Source organism: Oncorhynchus mykiss, chromosome 11 (assembly GCF_013265735.2).
Source record: "Oncorhynchus mykiss isolate Arlee chromosome 11, USDA_OmykA_1.1, whole genome shotgun sequence".
NCBI classification, from domain to species: Eukaryota; Metazoa; Chordata; class Actinopteri; order Salmoniformes; family Salmonidae; genus Oncorhynchus; species Oncorhynchus mykiss.
The window spans coordinates 35912204-35935987 of NC_048575.1; the positions used below are offsets into that span (position 1 = coordinate 35912204).

General features: G+C 41.5%; 1 protein-coding gene across 3 annotated transcripts in view; it reads right to left on the bottom strand.

Moving 5' to 3' along the window:
• The window catches only part of LOC110535624 (phosphatidate phosphatase LPIN2), a 38154-nt gene extending 18073 nt beyond the window's left edge, over window positions 1–20081 (bottom strand). For all 3 annotated transcript variants that reach the window (XM_021620736.2, XM_021620737.2, XM_021620735.2), the window contains exon 1: window positions 19949–20081. The gene's annotated coding sequence lies outside the window, so the exon portion shown is untranslated. The remainder of the gene's footprint in view (window positions 1–19948) is intronic.
• Window positions 20082–23784: the final 3703 nt, after the last annotated feature.

Below are 23784 nucleotides of genomic sequence, written 5' to 3' on the forward strand. Positions count from 1 at the left end.
CTCTGAGAAAAAAACAGCTGATTCAAGGGGGTGTGGCAGATTTCAGCTGAGGAGACTCCACGGGAGGAAGCAATCGAGGACAGAGGCAGACTCCTCTGTTCACCTAATAACGATAGACACTTGTCGAGCACTCAACCACTTATCGGTTTCCAGGACACGGAGGAGAGATGACAGAGGAGTCAAGGAGAGGACGGTCTTTTTCCTAAATGAGAATCTCCCCTTGATTCAAAAGGGTCATCATCATCATCATTTGAAAGCTATCAGGTCAAAAGTGTAAGGATCTAAGGTCAGACAATCACAAGACACGGTAATCTCTGTTGCCGAGTAGATCCAGGAAACAAAGCTTGCGTACCATAAACCCATCAATCTATGAGTTGCAGGAAATACAGTGATGATTCACACAGTAACGTGGCGACTTTCATTTACCACAAACGCAGACGAGAAAGACAAAGCACAAGAGAACAGAGCCATGCTGCAACCACTGCCAGTTGAGGGGAAAGTAAACTAGAATCTCACTGTCTGAACACAAAAGTTTCAAATTATCAGAGCATTTGAACCAAGTTGAATGGAACATCTGAAAACAAATAATACAGAGAAAGTAAAATAAAATGTTGTTCTGAAAGAACATTTCAGATTCAGCAGGGGATTTTGGGCTCCCGAGTGGTGCAGCGGTCTAAGAGGTAACACTAAAGTCCCTGGTTCGAATCACATCCGGCCTGAATCACATCCGGCCGTGATTGTGAGTCCAATAGGGCGGTGCACAATTGGCTCAGCGTCGTCCGGGTTTGGCCGTCATCGTAAATAAGAATTTGTTCTTAAAGGAATTGCATAGTTAAATTGAATAAAAATGAATGTGTAAAGACCATGTTAGCTAGGCCTAATGTATTGGTAAAATGTCCCCAATTCTGTAGAGAGGAAAATGGGACCAAACACAAATCTCTAGATGTGGCTGCGGTTACTTACAGATTCACATTTAAAAGGACATCACACTTACAAATCAACATATGTTTTCAGACCTGCAAAGTACTCTAACGTCAAGATGCAATCACATACCAAGACATTGGTTGTGTAGATCCAGTTATGTACCTTCACCCCAAATAAATGGAAAAGATAAGCACTGAATAACTTTCCTGCTATTGGGAGACAGACTAAACTAACCTTGTTGTTCCGGAGGTCCCTAAACACAGAGGGTCTGTCCCATTTCCTTCTATGGCAGTGCTGCATTCAGAATCAGATCACACCAGCAGCATGATGGCTGGGGCCCAGGCCAGGTTCCCATTGGTCACCATATGCATTGCCAATGGCACACTATTCCCTAAATAGTGCACTAGTTTTGACCAGGGACCAAAGCAGGACTCTACATTGCTACCATTTTAAGGGACATACGCTCCTGAAGATTTTGCTTTGCTACCTGGAACTTTTATGTGGGAGCACCAGTGCCCCTAGAAAATAAATCACCAAGGTAAAAATGGTTGTAATGATTTCTTCCCTGTTCCTTTCTGTGTCACCACATGTTCATGTACTACTGAGGCTGCGGGACAGCGAGAGCTTCTGACAATGACAATTACAACAACACTGAATGAACAATGAACACTTATTTTAACTTAATATAATACATAAATCAAATCAATTTAGTCTCAAATAAATAATGAAACATGCGCCATTTGGTTTGGAGAAGAAAGTAAAAGTGCAGTATGTGCCATGTAAAAAAGCTAATGATTAAGTTCCTTGCTCAGAACATGAGAACATATGAAGGCTGGTGGTTCCTTTTATTAACATGAGTCTTCAATATTTCCAGGAATGAAGTTTTTGATTGTAGTTATTATAGGACTATTTCTCTCTATACCATTTGTTTTTCATATATCTTTTACTATTGGATGTTCTTATAGGCACTATAGTATTGCCTGCCTAATCTCGGGAGTCGATAGTTTTGAAGTCATAAACAGCGCTGTGTTTCAAGAATTGTGAAAAACTGCTGGCAAACGGAGGAAAGTGCGGTTTTAATGAACGCTTACGAGCCTGCTGCTGCCTACCATAATCAAATCATAGCCTTAATTATAACATAATAAACACACAGAAATATGAGCCTTAGGTCATTAATATGGTGAAATCCAGAAACTATCATTTCAAAAACAAAACGTTTATTCTTTCAGTGAAATACGGAACCGTTCCGTATTTTATCGAACGGGTGGCAACCCTAAGTCTATTGCGGTTACATTGCACAACCTTCAATGTTATATCATAATTATGTAAAATTCTGGCAAATTAATTACGGTCTTTGTTCGTAAGAAATGGTCTTCACACAGTTCGCAACGAGCCAGCTGCATAAACTTAAACTGCTGCATATACCTGGACTCTGTTAATTTATTTAACCTTTATTGAACTAGGCAAGTCAGTTAAGAACAAATTCTTATTTTCAATGACGGCCTAGGAACAGTGGGTTAACTGCCTTGTTCAGGGGCAGAACAAGAGAATTTTACCTCAGGGATTCGATCTTGCAACCTTCCGGTTACTTGTCCAACGCTCTAACCACTAGGCTACCTGCCGCCTCATGCTTACACTGATCGCAAGAGAAGTGACACAGTTTCAGGCACCGCATTGATTACATGCAACGCTGGACAAACTAGTTAAATTAGTAATATCATCAACCATGTGAAGTTAACTAGTGATTATGTTAAGATTGCTCTTTTTTTTATAAGATAATTTTAATGCTAGATAGCAAATTACCAGGGCTCCTTGCTGCCTGCACTCACATAATAGGTGGTCAGCCTGCCACACAGTCTCCTCGTGGATTGCAATATAATCAGCGTCCAAACATGCTGATTACCGATTGTTATGAAAACTTGAAATCTGCCATTCTAATTAAATCGGTCTAGTTACCACATCCATTTTTTTTTTAACTCAAAAACATATGACATAAACCCATAAATGCCCAATGAGCTTATTTCAACTGTGGTATCCCAACAGAAGCCAAACATAACCTTGTTTTACCAATGTTTGTAAACAAAGTCAAATGTAAACAAACACAGTGTAGCCTCAAAATATGTTTAAACTATAATGTTGATATCATGGAGGGTCAGTCCTTGCATCCAAAGCTCTTTATGAATTTGAGTGCCTTTACATTTCTCCAGCCCCATCCCTTAACCTTTAACTAAAAAGTTGTGGGGAATTGCTTTGTTGTTGTTTCAACTACAGATTGCCGCTTTAATAGCTAACAGTTTTCATGGTGTTCCTAAATGTTTCTTTGTGCAAGCCTACATTTTCCAACTTAGGAGCACAAGTGCTCAAACCATGCCTTGTGTGTGGGGTGTAGTGTAGTGTAGTGTGTGTGTGTGTGTGGTGTGCAATAGAGCAGAGATGGGACTGCATAGGAAAATGCTGTGTGCTCAAACCATGAAATGTGTGCATGAAATGTTTGCATGCTCAAACCATGCCTTGTGTGTGTGGTTTGGTGTGTGGTGTGCAGTAGAGCAGAGATGGGACTCAAGGAAAATGCTGTCTAAGCTCTCTTTGTTCACATGGTGTGTGGTGTGGCGATAATAGAAGACCACAAACATTTAAATCCTCACAAACGCAGAGGCCAACCAAGCTGACTGTGAATGTGGGCATTAGAATACAAGGCTACTTCTTCTCAAAGCTTGCAACCCTACTTAGAATGCATTAGGTGTGATCTAGTTCACACTGACTGAGGAGGTAGGTTGGTAGTGAATGCCTTTCTCGCCCACATTCAGACTTAAGCGAGGCTCATAGTCAAGGAAGAACACAGTTTTACTTCCAATCTGGGGCCATAGATATCAAGAGTCTCAGAGTAAGAGTGTTGATTTGGGATCAGTTTTGATTTTAGATTACAATGAATAAGATGGACAGGACAGGGGGAGCTGATCCTAGATCAACACTCCTACTCTGAGAAGCTTGATGCATATGTAATTGAAGTGTAGCTATTAACTGCCCGTAGCAAAGGTCAATCATTTATTATTGTCTGATGTCCAATCCTCACTGAGCTGATGGGGTAAAATGGCTGCCTATTGTATTGCTGAGCAAAGGGATGGGCCATTCTTGGGAGATTCTCAATTGGTTAAGTTAACTCCTCTGTCCTCCGTCCTCTCCTCCTTTGAAAAAGGTCAAGGGTAATCGAGGAGAGGGTGGAGGAGAAGAAACATGGAAACAAATGCACTTATATGAAATGAGAATCCCAAAATATACATGTAAATTGGAAATAATTAATTTTAGAGTTAAAAGGATAATTAACATATTGTTTTTAAATGTGTGCTGCTTTTCTCCTCCAAGAAAACAGCTGATTCAAGGGGGTGTGGCAGATTTCGTCTGAGGAGATTCCACGGGAGGAAGCAATCGAGGACAGAGGCAGACTCCTCCGTTCACCTAATAACGATAGACACTTGTCGAGCACTCAACCACTTATCGGTTTCCAGGTCACGGAGGAGAGATGACAGAGGAGTCGAGGAGAGGACGGTCTTTTTCCTAAATGAGAATCTCCCCTTGATTCAAAAGGGTCATCATCATCATCATTTGAAAGCTATCAGGTCAAAAGTGTAAGGATCTAAGGTCAGACAATCACAAGACACGGTAATCTCTGTTGCCAAGTAGATCCAGGAAACAAAGCTTGCGTACCATAAACCCATCAATCTATGAGTTGCAGGAAATACAGTGATGATTCACAGTGTAACGTGACGACTTTCATTTACCACAAACGCAGACGAGAAAGACAAAGCACAAGAGAACAGAGCCATGCTGCAACCACTGCCAGTTGAGGGGAAAGGAAACTAGAAATTTAATCTCACTCTGTCTGAACCCAAAAGTTTCAAACGATCAGAGCAGTTGAATCAAATTGAATGGAGAACGGAACGTCAATTCATATAATACGGGATCTGTAAAAACCATGTTAGCTAGGACTAATGTATTGGTAAAATGTCCCCAATTCTGTATAGAGGAAAATGGGACCAAACACAAAGCTCTAGATGTGGCTGGGGTTACTTACAGATTCACGTTTAAAAGGACATCACATTTACAAATCAACATGTGTTTTCAGACCTCCAAAGTACTCTAACGTCAAGATGCAATCACATCCCAAGACATTGGTTGTGTAGATCCAGTTATGTACCTTCACCAAACACAAATCTCTTGATGTGGCTGCGGTTAAAGCAACACAAAAACATGTTTATCAGAGAGATGGAAAAGTTACTAACGTTAGCATATGGGGTTACGATGAGCATTTGGACATAGACAAACGCTCCATCCTCAGATGGCAGCGGTAACCAGGTCTAGTTGCTGAGCCTTTATTTGCACACATGTGCTACCAATTAAGGTGATCGACAGTCAGTGTCCCAGCTGGCAGAGTCATGAGGCTGCTGGCTTTTGTTGAAGCCTTTTGTTTGAGTCTTTAGTTTCGGCATGCCTTTTTGTATTTTTTTTCTTAACATCAAAGAGGATAAATAATTAAATACTGGACTGAAACAGAATATTTACGCAGTGCATGTTTGGCTTAGTCTAACCAAACACAGTGACAAAGCCATAGCCCTAACGTTATTCAAACTTCCACAACCGGCAATCAAACTTGTCAAGGCACTGAAAGAAAAAGCACCCTGCCTGCAAAAACCCCCAATGTCATCTTAAATCTCAACACTGTACATTCCTCTCTAGGTTTCGTCATTCTAGGGTTTTTCCTGTCCACTGTGCTTTCGCTTTTGCTTTGCTTGCTTTGGGGTGTGGCTGTATCTGCTCATTAGACAGGTCCAGTGATGATTTTAGCATGTACATCTTGGTGGGGCAAACTCAAAAATGTTTTGGGGATGCATGCCAGCAAAGCCACTACACAACACTAAACAATACATTAATTGCACTATAACAGTGACAAACAGTGTCCACAAACTGTTTGGGCCTACATAAAACTGTCCCAACAGCAGTCCCAAAACCTTACCACTGCTACACCTGGCTTTCAGCGGAGCCTTGTCTGGCAATGAAAAAGTTAATTCAGCCTCATTTACTACCTTTTTAAAATGGATAGCTAAAATGGCTGACTTGCTTAAACAAATGTGGTTTCCACTGACCATTGAGATGTACAAACTATGGAATAAGGAAACGATGAAAGGATAAGAGGCAAGCCGTAATTTTGATTAAGACATTAATGAGCAGGCTAAGACGGACGTAGTCAATATAACTATTTGTTTAGCACTATTGAAATGTAGTGACAGAATTCAGAACATGGGTCGTTCTTACAGTATTCTCCCTGTGCACCAAGTCAAAACCTTAGGATAAATAAAGGGGTCATATAAGCAGACAATGAAAGCTCTTACAATATTTGATGATTACATTTCTCCAAAACAGGCTCTAGGCTACATATGCACCACCAAGTCAGAACAGCAGGCTAAATTATGAAGGGGAAAGGGACCAAATGATTGGGGTGAGGCACATGGGCTACTAACAGCTTACTTTCTAAGCTACAGTATACATAAATCCCTTGTATATTACATAATTCATGCAGCAGCATACAAGACCTTTATGGACAGTTGTGCTGTGCTCACGTTAACCTGTTAGAGCTCTAGGGGCGCTATTTCATTTTTGGATAAAAAACGTTCCCGTTTTAAGCGCGATATTTTGTCACGAAAAGATGCTCGACTATGCATATTCTTGACAGTTTTGGAAAGAAAACACTCTGAAGTTTCAGAATCTGCAAAGATTTTGTCTGTAAGTGCCCCAGAACTCATTCTACAGGCAAAACCAAGATGATGCATCACCCAGGAATTAGCAGAATTTCTGAAGCTCTGTTTTCCATTCTCTCCTTATATGGCTGTGATTGCGCAACGAATGAGCCTACACTTTGTCGTTCGCCCAAGGTCTTAGCAGCATTGTGACGTATTTGTAGGCATATCATTGGAAGATTGACCATAAGAGACTACATTTTCCAAGTGTCCGCCTGGTGTCCTGCGTCGAATTCGGTGCGCAATTGCCAGCTGCTTCTACTTTACCATTTGATTCAGGGGAGAAAGCATGTGTCCAAGAACGATGTATCAATGAAGAGATATGTGAAAAACACCTTGATGATTGATTCTAAACAATGTTTGCCATGTTTTCAGTCGATATTATGGAGTTAATTTGGAAAAAAGTTCGCGTTTTGAGGACTGAATTTGGGGATTTTTTTTGGTAGCCAAATGTGATGTATAAAACGGAGCTATTTCTAATACACAAGGAATCTTTTTGGAAAAACTGAGCATCTGCTATCTAACTGAGAGTATCCTCATTGAAAACATCAGAAGTTCTTCAAAGGTAAATTATTTTATTTGAAGGCTTTTATGTTTTTGTTAATGTTGCGTGCTGGATGCTAACGCTAATGCTAACGCTAAATGCTAACGCGAAATGCTAACGCTAGCTAGCTACTTTTACACAAATGATTGTTTTCCTATGGTTGAGAAGCATATTTTGAAAATCTGAGATGACAGTGTTGTTTACAAAAGGCTAAGCTTGAGAGATGGCATATTTATTTCATTTAATTTGCGATTTTCATAAATAGTTAACGTTGTGTTATGCTAATGAGCTTGCTGATAGATTTACACAATCCTGGATACAGGGGTTTTTTCATAGCTAAACGTGACGCAGAAAACGGAGCGATTTGTCCTAAACAAATAATCTTTCAGGAAAAACTGAACATTTGCTATCTGAGAGTCTCCTCATTGAAAACATCTGAAGTTCTTCAAAGGTAAATGATTTTATTTGAATGCTTTTCTGTTTTTTTGTGTAAATGTTGCCAGCTGAATGCTAATGCTAAATGCTACGTTAGCCATCAATACTGTTACACAAATGCTTGTTTTGCAATGGTTGAGAAGCATATTTTGAAAATCTGAGATGACAGTGTTGTTAACAAAAGGCTAAGCTTGAGAGCTAGCATATTTATTTCATTTCATTTGCGATTTTCATGAATAGTTAACGTTGCGTTATGGTAATGAGCTTGAGTCTGTATTCACGATCCCGGATCCGGGATGGGGAGATCAGAAAGGTTAACAGGAAGGTGGCACAACGGCCTTTCTTGTGGGCAAATTTTGTCATCAAAGTCTGGCATTCTCTGGATTGATGTTGCTTTCAAAACAACTAGAAACTCTGAAATAAACAAGGTTGAATCATGACATCAGTGATCTTCACGTAGGAGCTCTAGAAAGAGGCCCGAGTTCCCGACTTGGATTTCCGAGTTATTTTCCCAGTCGGAGCTCGTTCTTCCCCCAGAGTTACCTGTTGTCTTGAACTCACTGAAGTCTGAGATTGCCCGGTTGTTTTGAAAGTAGTAGAAGTCTGGATTGACAGCATGGCCAATGTATTCAACCTTTTCTGGACCATGGCATTGCATGTGAATGTTTATCATTTTAAGCTTGGAAAAGAGAGCTTTAAACCCAAACTTGGACTACACACCCTCTCCACCGAATAGCAGGGGAAGCAAAATAGTGATTGCTTACAACGCATGCAGTTAGTCACTGATTCCTACCAACCACTCATTGTTGAATTTGCAATTTCCAACTTGTTGTTTAACCTCTCTAGGCTAGGGGGCGGTATTTTCACGTCCGGATGAAAAGCGCGCCCAAAGTAAACTGCGTGCTACTCAGGCCCAGGAGCTAGGATATGCATTTCATTAGTAGATTTGGATAGAAAATACTCTGAAGTTTCTAAAACTGTTTGAATAATGTCTGAGTATAACATAACTTATTTGGTAGGCAAAACCCAGAGGACAAACCATCCAGGATTTTTTTGTTGTTGAGGTGACTGTATTCAATGGGTTTTCTATGTGGATCTAGATTTCTACGGCACTTTGTTGCAGTTCCTATTGCTTCCACTAGATGTCAGTCTTTAGAAATTGGTTGATGTTTTTCCTTTGAGTAATGAAGAAGTAGCCATTTCCTATCTGGGTGGATAGCCAAGTGTACTGTTGTGGTTGGTGCACGCGACCTGAAGCTCGCTCCACTTTCATTTTGTCCGCTATTGAATGCAGTTTATCCTGTCTTAAACATTATCGATTATTTACATTTAAAAAAACTAAAGTTGGATCAAGCAAGTTATTTGAAATGTTTGGACAAAGTTTACAGGTGACTTATTAGATCATGTGTAGTCATGTCGGGAGAGTTCAAACGGGTGTTTTTCTGAATCAAACGCACCAAATAAAATGGACATTTTGGAGCTATAACAACAGAATTAATTGAACAAAAGGACCATTTGTGATGTTTATGGGACATATTGGAGTGCCAACAGAAGAAGCTCTTCAAAGTTAAGGCATGAATTATACCGTTATTTCTGAGTTTTGTGTCAGGCCTGGCGGGCTGAAATATGATTGTCATGTGTTTGTTTGCTTTCGCTATAAAGCTTTTGTGAAATCTGACACTGTGGCTGGATTAACAAGTAAAGCTTTAATTTGGTATATTGCACTTGTGATTGTATGAAAGTGAAATATTTCTAATAATTTAATTTGGCGCTCTGCCATGTCACCGGATGTTGTCAAATCGATTCAGATAACGGGATTTGATCCCTAAGAAGTTTTTATGTTTGTGTCCAATGGCTGATGAGAACCGATACGTTTTGTCTATAATTTCTGGTAGCAAAGGATTGAAAATGATTTGCCAGTAGAATGTCAATGTGATTCATGATTTTGTAATAGAGGTCGTGCGATTAGGGCCGATTTCAAGTTTCTAACAAATCGGTAATCGGTATTTTTGTACGCCGATTATGGCCGACTGAAGTGCATTCCATGAGGAAACTACGTAGCGAGCTGAATACCTGTTACGCAAGTGCAGCAAAGAGCCAACTTAATTTATTAAAAAACAAATCAATCTTCACATAATCACTAGTTAATTACACATGGTTGATATTATTACTAGGTTAACTAGCTTGTCCTGCGTTGCATATAATCAATACGGTGCCTGTTAATTTATCATCACAGCCTACTTCGCCAAACGGGGGATGATTTTTCAAAAGCACATTTGCGAAAAAAGCACAATAGTTGCACAAATGTACCTAACCATAAACATCAATGCCTTTCTTAAAATCAATACACAGAAGTATATTCTTTTAAACCTGCATATATAGTTAAAATAAATTCATGTTAGCAGGCAATATTAACTAGGGAAAATTGTGTCACTTCTCTTGTGTTCATTGCACACAGAGTCAGGGTATATGCAACAGTTTGGGCTGCCTGGCTAGTTGCGAACTAATTTGCCAGAATTTTACATAATTATGAAATAATATTGAAGGTTGTGCGATGCAACAGCAATATCTAGACTTAGGGTTGCCGTCTGTTCGATAAAATACGTAACGGTTCTGTACTTCACTGAAAGAATAAATGTTTTGTTTTCGAAATGATAGTTTCCGGATTTTACCATATTAAATTACCAACGGCTCGTATTTCTGTGTTTATTATATTATAATTAAGTTTATGATTTGATAGAGCAGTCTGACTGAGCGGTGGTAGGCGGCAGCAGGCTCGTAAGTATTCACCCAAACCTTACTGCGTTTGCCAGCAGCTCTTAGCAATGCATGCTTCACATCACTGTTTATGACTTCAAGCCTATCAACACCTGAGATTAGGCTGGCAATACAAAAGTGCCTATTAGAACAACCAATAGTCAAAAGGTATACGAAATACAAATGGTATAGAGAGAAAGTCGACATAATTCCAATAATAACTACAACCTAAAACTTCTTAATGGGAATATTGAAGAACTAGGAATATTGAACCACCAGCTTGTATATGTTCTCATGTTCTGAGCAAGGAACTTAAACGTTAGTTTTTTTTAAATGGCACATATTGCACTTTTACTTTCTTCTCTAACACTGTGTTTTTGCATTATTTAAACCAAATTGAGCATGTTTCATTATTTATTTGAGATTAAATAGATTTTACTTATGTATTATATTAAGTTAAAATAAGTGTTCATTGAGTATTGTTGTAATTGTCATTAATTAATTTGTGTGTACACACACACAAAAATCGTCTGGTTAATCGGTATTGGCTTTTTTTGGTCCTCCAATAATCGGTATCGGTCGACCTCTATTTAGTAAGTAAGATGTTGACATGATCAGTCCAATCAAAGCTACTGTAGATAACGTGATTTGACGTATTTTTTAAATTTTTATCTGTGACCAATGACCTTGCGCCTTTCTTGGATGGGCACTTCTACTGTAACTCTAAGGCAGCACCCAAGGGGGCTTGAACTTTCTAGCTCTCCCTATAGATTTGTTGGTGATGTAGTGTCTCCATGAGTGAGAACACTGAGCCAATCACGGCGCAATTAGAGAATATTACCAACCCCTACGCTCTGTATTTTCCTCTGGCTGCCCCTCCACCACAGAAAGCCCCGAGCTAGGCTGAAGCAGATGCATTTGAGCTGCCTTACTCAAGAAACCCCCCCCCCCAAAAAACGACCATGCCGCTTTATTAACTAAAAAAAATATTGCATTGTTTGCAAACATACTGTATGTGACTCGTATTAATGCCAAAATAACATGCAAAACAGGCAAACAAGGAGGGGCTCAACACCCTTTGAATATGACCGGTGTCAGTAAACGTCGGCAAAAAAAATACAAAATTCAGTCACCAACGTTCTAGATAACATGACAACAGCCTAACCGGCTCTGCTAGGGACAGTCTAATGGTCAGAGTGAGGTGTTCTCTGATTTGTGTCTGGAAGTAGCTAGCAAGCTAGCCAACTTTAGCCAGTTGGCTCGGCTGCAGAACACTCGGCTCAACCCTAATTCTCAACCAGAGCTTCCAATGTGCGCTCTGAACGCTCTAAGAGCGAAATGCTCTGGATTTCCTAACAGAACGAAAATCGGACAACTCCGAGAGCAAACTCTGGCACTCCAGAGTGAATTTTTAGAACACACCCATTATAACCACCTTCATTACAGAGGCCATCCTGGCATATGAACCTAAAATATTGAGTTATTCATAGCCGACTGGCATAATACTCTGGGCTCATTCATTAACACCAGGTAAAACAAATCAAAATCATACATTCGCTGTTTACCAGCTTGTGTAGGCCTTAATGAGAGCAGAAAGGCATTGAAATATATTGAAAGTTGTAGAGGGATTGACAGTGTACAAAACATTAAGAACACTTGCTCTTTCCATGACATGGACTGACCATGTGAATCCATTGAAAGCTATGATCCCTTATTGATGTCACTTGTTAAATCTACTTCAAATCAGTGTATATGAAGGGGACTGATTAAAGAAGGATTTTTAAGTCTCAAGACAATTGAAACATGGATTGTGTACGTGTGCCATTCAGAGGGTGAATGGGAAGACAAAATATTTAAGTGCGGGGTATGGTAGTACAAGCCAGGCGCAATGGTTTGTGTAAAGAACTGCCTGCCACGCAGCTGGGTTTTTCACGCTCAACAGTTTCCCGTGTGTATCAAGAATGGTCCACCACCCAAAGAACATCCAGCCAACTTCACACAACTGTGGGAAGCATTGGAGTCAACATTGTCCAGCATCCATGTGGAATGCTTTCGACACCTTGTAGAGTCCATGCCTAGATGAATTGAGACCGTTTTGAGGGCAAAAAGGTGGGTGCTCAGTGTATATCTATACTGGGAAGGGAAGTAAAGGGGACACCTAATCAGTTGCAAAACTGAATGCATTCAACCGAAATGTGTCTTCCGCATTTAACCCAACCCCTCTGAATCCGAGGTGCGGGGGCTGCCTTAATCGATGTCCACATCATTGGCACCAGGGGAGCAGTTGTTGGGGGTTAACTGCCTTGCTCATGGGCAAAAACAGCAGATTTTCCCAACTTGCCGGCTCTGGGATTTAAACCATTGACCTTTTGGTTACCGGCCCAACACTGTTAACAGCTAGACTACCTGTCGCCCACTGTAGGGGCCTGTAAGGTCATATTGTCTTCTGATAATCGCATAATGCTGTCCGTGTAACTCTAATAACCTGATGGCACTTGTGTTGTTGGTAACAACAGCCTCAGCAAATATTTAGTTTTATCTGCTGCCCCATACAATTTATAGACAAAGGGTTTAGCAGTCCCTCGTGGCTGCAGCCCGGGCACAGATTACTGCTGTCTGCAGCACAGAGGTCAGTTAGGCCTATAGGCTGTGTCTAAAATGGCACCCTAATCCCTACGGTCCCTGGTCAAAAGTAGTGCACTATGAAGAGAACAGTGCGCAATTTGGGACGCATTCATAAAACTGTGCTACAGTACGCAAAGTTCACTAATACAAACCAAAAGCCAACAGTAACAGTGGCACTTAAAAAGCTATTTTGTTTGGGGAGGATTTTGCTGATCTGGATGCTTTTGGGCCCATTCATTTACATGTTCCACTGTAGAAGAGTGAATTGATGGATAAAAAAAAAATGCATGATGAACACATAAAAAGGTACACAGTACAGGGCACACAAACGCAGTAGAGGTCATTGCCAAGGCATAACTCCAAAACAAAATCTTTGCGTGTGGTATAGGAGATCGTGTTGAAACTGCACTCTTTTCATTAACACAAAAGTAGGAAACAGAATATGGCAAAATAACATAACTCCACAATAGCCATGTTTAAGTACAGGGCCAGATCCAGACATAAGCGGTCGCTTAGAAAAACCCCTGGCAGTTTAGGAACTCAGTTCGGGTCTCAACTTACTATTGAGAGTAAGAATAGCATAATACACGAGGAGCAATTTCATAATTTGGTTGTGCATCAGAAGTTTGTTTGTACAAAAAGTACTGTAATTTCTGAACAGTTCATCCGATGTGGATGAAAATACCGCCAAATGAAAGCTGACAGTCTGCACTTAAACCCCACAGTCATTGTATTATGTAATATCTAAAGAGCTGGGGTACAAAGCCAAAACAACAAATGGTCACTTTTCCAATAGTTTTGGAGCTAACTGTATATTTCACTTTTCTACCAACGGAGGCACTCAAAGCGCCCTACAGAGTAAGGGGGAGACTCACCTCATCCACCACCAATGTGCAGCACCCACCTGGGTGATGTACGTCCACCATTTTTGAACCAGAACGCTCACCACACATCAGATGGAGTGGTGAGGAGTGATATGCCAATTAGGAATGAGGGGGATGAGTAGGTGGCCATGATGGAATGGTGCCAGGTTGGGAATTTAGCCATGACACCGTGGTTAACACTCCTACTCTTGTGATGTGGGATTTTTTATGACCACAGAGAGTTAGGACACCCATTTAACGTCTCATCCGAAAGACAGCACCCTACGCAGGGCAATATCCTTAGACTAGAGGGAAGAGTGCCCCCTACAACCCTCCAACACCACTTTCAGCAGAATCTGGTCTACCATCCAGAGATCGACCAGGATCAACCCTGCTTAGCTTCAGAGGCAAGCCAGCAGTGGTATGCATGGTGATATGTTGCTGACATGTCAGCTAGGCTTGAGCGGTATACTGTATATACCGTATACCGGGGTATTAGGAAATAGCCACAGGATGGTTTTTCAATACCGTCAAATCAAATTTTATTGGTCACATACACATGGTTAGCAGATGTTAGTGCGAACGTCGTGAAATGCTTGTGCTTCTAGTTCTGACAGTGCAGTAATATCTAACAATGACCTAATACACACAAATCAAATCTGTGTACCTAACCATAAACACCAATGCCTTTCTTAAAATCAATACACAGAAGTATATATTTTTAAACCTGCATATTTAGCTAAAAGAAATTCAGGTTAGCAGGCAATATTAACCAGGTAAGCTTGTCTCTCGGTCCCAGTTTTGATGCACCTGTACTGACCTCGCTTTCTGGATGGTAGCGGGGTAAATAGGCAGTGGCTCGGGGGTGTTTGTCCTTGATGATCTTTTTGGTCTTCCTGTGCCATCGGGTGCTGTATGTCTCCTGGAGGGCAGGTAGTTTGCCCCTGGTGATGCGTTGTGCAGACTGCACCACCCTCTGGACAGCCTTGCAGTTGTGGGCGGTGCAGTTGCCGTACCAGGCGGTGATACAGCCTGACAGGATGCTCTCATCTGTAAAAGTTTGTGGGGGTTTTAGGTGATAAGTCACATTTCTTCAGCCACATTTCTTCAGCCTCCTGAAGTTGAAGAGGCGCTGTTGCGCCTTCTGCCCCACACTGTCTGTGATGTGTACGCCGAGGAACTTAAAACTTTCCATCTTCTCCACTGCTGTCCCGTCGATGTGGATAGGGGGGTGCTCCCTCTGCTGTTTCTTGAAGACCACGATCATATCACCTGTAGTTTGTCTCGTTGTTGTTGGTAATCAAGCCCACTACTGTTGTGTCTTCTGCAAACTTGATGATTGAGTTGGAGGTGTTCATAGCCACGCAGTCATGGGTGAACGGGGAGAACAGGAGGGGGCTGAGCACGCACCCTTGTGGGGGCTGTGTTGAGGATCAGCGAAGTGGAGATGTTTCCGACTCAATATCACTAACTAATTCTTTGAAGTTTTTCTATAAATGTTCATATTTGTAGCTACTTTAAGGAAATACCTGCAGTCAACTTATGCAATATGTTAGAAGATAAAGCAGATTGCGTTCTTCATTTCACTTGTCACATTATTTTCCATTATGAATCTTACCGTAGTTCCCCAGAACAGTTAAGCCAGTCACGTGTGTGTTTGTAAATAGCACAACTGGAGAAAGAGGGAGCAGGTGAGTCCAACTATGTATTTGTATTGATTAAGGATCCCCAAGGCAGCAGCTTCTCTTCCAGGGGTCCAGCAACATTAAGGCAGTCATATACATGACATTTCATAACACATTAAGTGTGTTCCCTCAGGCCACTACTCTACAATCACATATCTGCAATACAAAATCCATGTATACGTGTGTAGAGAGCATGTCCTATCATGTGTATGTGTGTCTGTGTCTCTCTTCACAGCCTCCACTGTGTATTTTTATGTGTTTTTTAAAAATCTGACTACTGCTTGCATCAGTTAGTTAGTTACCTGATGTAGAATTAGAGTTCCATGTAGCCATGTAGTACTGTGCACCTCCCATAGTCTGTTTTTGACTTTGGGATTTTGAAGAGACCTTTGGAGACAGCTGGTGCCTGTTTTGTGGGGTAAGCATGGGTAGCTGTAGTTTGAAACAGACACCTCGACGCATTCAGCATTCTTACAAAAACAAGTAATGAAGTCAATCGCTCATCCACTTTGAACCATGAGATTTACATGCATATTATTGGGCCAGCTGTGCTGCCCTGTTCTGAGCCAACTGTAATTTTCTGAGCTCCCTCTTTGTGGCACCTGAATGTCATGCGTCCTCCGATACACAACCCATCCAGCCGTACTGCTTCTTAAACACAGCGCGCATCCAACCCGGAAGCCAGCCGCACCAACCTTGGCTAGCGCGCACTGCGCCCGGCCCGCCACGGGAGTCGCTGGTGCGCGATGAGACAAGGAGATCCTGTTAACCACTATTATAGAACACATAACAAATCACATAAGTTGCATTGACTCGTTATTTAGGCTTGCCATAACAAAGGGGTTGAAAACTTTGACTCAAGATATTTCAGCTTTTCATTTTTATAAATTTCGAAATGTTTCCCCCCAAAAAATCCCACTTTGACATTATGGGATATTGTGTAAAGGTCAACTGATTATGATTTTTCAATTTCTGTACCGATTATTGGAGGACCAAAAAAAGCTGATACTGATTAAATCGGCCGATTTCTTAAAATGTATTTGTAATAATGACAATTACAACAATTCTGAATGAACACTTATTTTAACTTAATATAAAACATCAATAAAATCAATTTAGCCTCAAATAAATAATGAAACATGTTCAATTTGGTTTAAAATAGTGCAAAAACAAAGTGTTGGAGAAGAAAGTAAAAGTGCAATATGTGCCATGTAAGAAAGCTAACGTTTAAGTTCCTTGCTCAGAACATATGAAAGCTGGTGGTTCCTTTTAACATGAGCCTTCAATATTCCCAGGTAAGAAGTTCTAGGTTGTAGGTATTATAGGAATTATAGGACTATTTCTCTCTCTTCGTTTTGTATTTCATATACCTTTGACTATTGGATGTTCTTATAGGCACTTTAGTATTGCCAGTGTAACAGTATAGCTTCCGTCCCTCTCCTCGCTCCTACCTGGGCTCAAACCAGGAACACATCGACAATAGCCACCCACAAAGCAGCGTTACCCATGCAGAGCAAGGGGAACAACCACTCCAAGTCTCAGAGCGAGTGACGTTTGAAACGCTATTAGCACGCACCCCGCTAACTAGCTAGCCATTTCACATTGGTTACACAAGCCTAATCTCTGGAGTTGATGGGCTTTAAGTCAAACAGAGCAATGCTTGAAGCACAGCAAAGAGCTGCTGGCGAAAATGCACGAAAGTGCTGTTTGAATGAATATTTACGAGCCTGCTGGTGCCTACCATCGCTCAGTCAGACTGCTCTATCAAATCATAGACTTAATTATAACATAACACACAGAAATACGAGCCTTAGGTCATTAATATGGTTGAATCCGGAAACTATCATCTCGAAAACAAGACGTTTATTATTTTAGTGAACTACGGAACCGTTCCGTATTTTATCTAACGGGTGACATCCATAAGTCTAAATATTCCTGTTACATTGCACAACCTTCAATGGTATGTCATAATTAAGTAAAAACTCTGGCAAATTAGGTTAACAAGAAATTTGTGGAGTGGTTAAAAAAACAAGTTTTAATGACTCCAACCTAAGTGTATGTAAACTTCCGACTTCAACTGTATCTGAAAATAACCATCCTTTAGGTCGACTGGGGTGAACCAGTTGCCTCAATGAATAGAGCGAGACAGCACGTTGAATGTGAACTTATTCAGATAGCTGTTGAGGACCAGTAGGTCTCCTCCCCCATAGCTGTTGAGGACCAGTAGGTCTCCTCCCCCTTTTTGGGAACCAGGAATCACCAGGAATAGAAGTCGAAATGGCTCTCTGCCGCTGGTATCGCCCTGACAGTCCCATAAAAGAGAGGAGAATGCCTGCAGAGTCGCGTCAACACTGATTTCAAAATGTTGTTGAAAATAGGTGGTCCCAGAACAAACTGCAGTCTGTACCCCTTCGTAACCGTGGACAAGACCCAGGGCTGGACTGCAAACGTACGCCAGTTCCCTGCTCTGGTGGCGACTAGCCTACAGGTTGGTAGACTCTTGATCACCAGTGGTGCCAAAGGCGATGGAGCGAGTATCCTTTCTATTGTATTTTTGCTTTGTCCTTGGCATGATGCCTGGTACAGCAGACACTTTTTATTGAAAAGAGCAGTGATGACACACTGGAACAGTGCTTGGGGGCGACTGACAATTTGGTCTCTGGGCTCGAACCAGGGACCCTCTGCACACATCGACAACAGTCTCCCGCAAAGCATCGTTACTTATCGCTCCACAAAAGCCACGGCCATTGCAGAGCAAGGGAAACAACTACTTCAAGGTCTCAGACCGAGTGATGTCACCGATTGAAACGCTATTAGTGCGCACCCCGCTAACTAGCTAGCCATTTCACACCGGTTACAGCAGCAAAATCTATACAGGTAGACTACAAATGCATGCTGGGCCGGGCATGCCCTGAGCTCGTGAAGTGACGCTACTGGAGCGAAATTGGCGCGGGCGAGAAGGCTAATGGTGCTCCAGCCTTTGGGAATCTCGCTCTGCGCTCCAGTCAAATTGGGGACGCTCTGCTCACATACTCTGGGTATTGAATTAGCTAAAGACAGTGGTCTAGATTCTAGGAGGCTGCAGAAACAGGGGAAGAAACAAATCAGTTGCTTTGTTATTTAACTTAAAACGAATCACGACCCGACATAGTATATTAACACTGACAATGGTTGGCTGTTAATTGACTCTCAAATCCATGTATCGGTGTGAGGCAAGTGACTTATAGAGAGCCAGCCCTGACTTCTCCGTGCCATTGGAGTTCGAAAATGAGAGCAAGAGTTCAAAGTCCTACAACCTCCAGCGCAGTATGACAAAATCAACAGTACAAAACCAATGATATTAAACTGTTTTAAGCAATTGATCGTGTCATTGGCTATAAAGTTATATACTAACATCACCAATCTGAGGTCAAAAGGCTGTGTAAGTAGTAACACATCCTGTCCACATAACGGAAAGTAGCATAATATAAATGAACTCTAATAGTTCACCTAATTTCCGTTTAGGTGACAAAACAAGCGTAGCGTAGATGATTCTACAAATGTAGAAACCGCTGTGAAATATATTTTCAATAAACGAAAGTAAAAAAAGAAACTACTGGAAGCATAGAAAAAGAGCAAATATGACATCTAACTCTTCTTAAACATGCTTTCAATGAAAAATAAATGAGAATTATGTCAATTTGAATTGGGTCGGGTCACCCAAAATCTTACATATTGCAGTTCTTTAAATAATGATGGCAAAAATTAAAATATTTTAATCTAGGGTTATAGTAAATGAAGCAAATCCACAGATTATTGGAACGATCACATTTTGATCGCTAGTTTAACCATTTTGAGAGACTAAAAATGCTCGTTTTCACAATTGAAACGGGAGTTCTAGAAATAGTTAACACTGACAAGTAGTTTCCATAGTGACTGTGCAGCAGCACCTTAAATTGCCCTCCCTATTCGGAGTAAGATTGTGTGATATTTAGCAGTGGTGATATTCACATTTCCTGAAATTACGTTATCTATGGCCACGCTTTACACTACAGAGACAAGCCTACCCTAACCTACACATATGCTTAAACATATGTATGTATATTAAATTAGCCAACAATTTAGAACTACAGGAGCGAAAGCTCGCAGAAACTGGTCGTCAGAAGTCCTAAAAAAAAACATTTCCTTATAGCTTCATACGGCAGCATAAAGCCGATACTGTGTTGCCCTACATAGCCCAGTCAAACGTGAGCTTCACACCAAAGGCTCTATGAAAAACCTACTGTTTCTCAGAAAACTGGAGCTTATCAACTTCACCGGTGAGAGTAGTACTTGTATACGTACCGTTTGCAGACAGTCATTTGCCAGCCGGTATCCCTAATTTGTCACGGTCGTATCTCCTCAACAATCGCAGCTCACTTCAGCTCGACATTGAATCGTCTCGCGGCACTATGATCTGACCATGTGACCAGGTAAACCGCTCTTCCACGTGATACAACGTTATAGTCAAAGATGATGGATAAATAAAGATGTCCCACTCAGTCCGTTTAACATTAAAAAAAACTATCAGTTCCGGTCTGCTTAACGGGGTGGCTCTCCCATAGGCAACAATGTATTACAGCTGGGCCTGGTCCCGCAAATACCGAAAGTATTCTGGGCTGGGTCTGGTCTGTTTGACACTGGGCACATACGCCAATTCAACGTCTATTCCAAATTGGTTCTATGTAATTTCATTGGCATGACAACGTTGATTCAACCAGTGTGTGCCGAATGTGTTAGTTCATTGACTGTATATGAATCACAAAAACGAGGGAGTGGGACGTCTCGCTTCCTCTTCCAAATCGGTTTTTGACCATTATCATGTTACACACATATTCACTCTGGAGTGTCAGAATGCGCTCTGGGCATGTGTAAATTAGGTGCATTGTCAGATTGTCCGTTCGTAAATTCCGTGTATTTCGCCCTCGGACCTCACACTGGACGCAATGGCCGAGGAGTTGTGTTGATCCGTTTGTTCTGACTTCATAACGGCAATCAAGCAGCCAAGCTAACTGGCTAAAGTTGGCTAGCTTGCTAGCTACTTCCAGACACAAATGAGAAAACACCTCTGAACATTTAATTCGCCCTAGCAGAGCTTGTTAGTGTGTTCATGTTATCAAGAGGGTTAGTGCCTTTAACTGTGTTACTGGCAACAAGTTAATAAAAACATTTAGCCAATGTGTACTTACACATGTCATAAACAGGGTTTGGGCATTCATAAATTATTCAATGATTCTGTGCTCTGGCACTCTCAAATAAGAGTGCTTTGAAATCGGAGTAGATTGCCAGGGTGAGTTTAAGAACACACCCTTACTCTGGCCGTGTATTTATCAATAAAACATCACAAAACGGTGCAAACAGAAAGTGTGATTTGGCTGCTGGGGGGGGGGGGGGGGGGGGGCAAGAAGACCCCAGCTCCATTAAAACCATTGACAACTAACTACATGCCGTTTTCAAGGGATTGTTAAACAAATGTTATAACTATGTGGTTTTAATATAATCACCTCTTAAAGAGCACAATCGGAACCACAGGAGGCTGGTTGCACCTTAATTGGGGAGAACGGGTTCGTGGTAATGGCTGGAGAGGAATGGGTTGAATGGTATCAAATACATCAAAAACATATTTATTTTAATGTTACCTTTATTTAACCAGGTAGGCAAGTTGAGAACAAGTTCTCATTTACAATTGCGATCTGGCCAAGATAAAGCAAAGCAATTCGACACATAAAACACATAGTTACACATTGAGTAAAAAACAAACATACAGTCAATTATACAGTAGAAAAATAAGTCTATATACAATGTGAGAAAATGAGGGAGGTAAATGCAAAAAAAGGCCATGGTGGCGAAGTAAATACAATATAGCAAGTAAAACACTGGAATGGTAGATTTGCAGTGGAAGAATGTGCAAAGTAGAAATACAAATAATGGGGTGCAAAGGAGCTAAATAAATAAATAAATACAGTAGGGGAAGAGGTAGTTGTTTGGGCTAAATTATAGATGGGCTATGCACAGGTGTAGTAATCTTTGAGCTACTCTGACAGCTGGTGCTTAAAGTTAGTGAGGGAGATAAGCGTTTCCAGTTTCAGAGATTTTTGTAGTTCGTTACAGTCATTGGCAGCAGAGAACTGGAAGAAGAGGCGGCCAAAGGAAGAATTGGTTTGGGGGTGACCAGAGAGATATTCCTGCTGGAGCGCATGCAACAGGTGGGTGCTGCAGCGAGCTGAGATAAGGGGGGGCTTTAACTAGCAGGGTCATGTAGATGACCTGGAGCCAGTGGGTTTGGCGACGAATATGAAGCGAGGGCCAGCCAACGAGAGCATACAGGTCGCAGTGGTGGGTAGTATATGGGGCTTTGGCGACAAAAGTGATAGACTGCATCCAATTTATTGAGTAGGGTATTGGAGGCTATTTTGTAAATGACATCGCCAAAGTCGAGGATCGGTAGGATGGTCAGTTTTACAAGGGTATGTTTGGCAGCATGAGTGAAGGATGCTTTGTTGAGAAATAGGAAGCCAATTCTAGATTGAACTTTGGATTGGAGATGTTTGATGTGAGTCTGGAAGGAGTTTACAGTCTAGCCAGACACCTAGGTATTTGTAGTTGTCCACATGTTATAAGTCAGAACCGTCTAGAATAGTGATGCTGGACAGGCGGGCAGGTGCAGGCAGCGATCAGTTGAAGAGCATGCATGTAGTTTTACTTGTATTTAAGAGCAGTTGGAGGCCACGTAAGGAGAGTTGTATGGCATTGAAGCTCGTCTGGAGGGTTGTTAACACAGTTTCCAAAGAAGGGCCAGAAGTATACAGAATGGTGTCGTCTGCGTAGAGGTGGATCAGAGACTCACCAGCAGCAAGAGCGACATCCTTGATGTATACAGAGAAGAGAGTGGGCACAAGAATTGAACCCTGTGGCACCCCCATAGAGACCGCCAGAGGCCCGGACGACAGCCCCCCCGATTTGACACATTGAACTCTATCAGAGACGTAGTTGGTGAACCAGGGGAGGCAATCATTTGAGAAACCAAGGCTATTGAGTCTGCCGATGAGGATGTGGTGATTGACAGAGTCTAAAGCCTTGGCCAGGTCAATGAAAACGGCTGCACAGTATTGTTTCTTATCGATGGCGGTTAAGATATCGTTTAAGACCTTGAGCGTGGCTGAGGTACACCCATGACAAGCTCTGAAACCAGATTGCGTAGCGGAGAAGGTGTGATGGGATTCGAAATGGTCGGTAATCTGTTTATTGACTTGGCTTTCGAAGACCTTAGAAAGGCAGGGAAAGATAGATACAGTGGGGCAAAAAAGTATTTAGTCAGCTACCAATATTGCAAGTTCTCCCACTTAGAAAGATGAAGCCTGTAATTTTCGTCATAGGTACACTTCAACCATGACAGACAAAAGTAGGAAAAAAAATCCAGAAAATCACATTGTAGGATTTTTAATGAATTTATTTGCAAATTATGGTGGAAAATAAGTATTTGGTCACCTACAAACAAGCAAGATTTCTGGCTCTCACAGACCTGTAACTTCTTCTTTAAAGAGGCTCCTCTGTCCTCCACTCGTTACCTGTATTAATGGCCCCTATTTGAACTTGTTATCAGTATAAAAGACACCTGTCCATAACCTCAAACAGTCACACACCAAACTCCACTATGGCCAAGACCAAGGAGCTGTCAAAGGACACCAGAAACAAAATTGTAGACCTGCACCAGGCTGGGAAGACTGAATATGCAGTAGGTAAGCAGCTTGGTTTGAAGAAATCAACTGTGGGAGCAATTATTAGGAAATGGAAGACATACAAGACCACTGATAATCTCCCTCGATCTGGGGCTCCATGCAAGATCTCACCCCGTGGGGTCAAAATGATCACAAGAACGGTGAGCAAAAATCCCAGAATGACACCTAGTGAATGACCTGCAGAGAGCTGGGACCAAAGTAACAAAGTCTACCATCAGTAACACACTACGCCGCCAGGGACTCAAATCCTGCAGTGCCAGACGTGTCCCCCTGCTTAAGCCAGTATATGTCCAGGCCTGTCTGAAGTTTGCTAGAGAGCATTTGGATGATCTAGAAGAAGATTGGGAGAATGTCATATGGTCAGATGAAACTAAAATATAACTTTTTGGTAAAAACTCAACT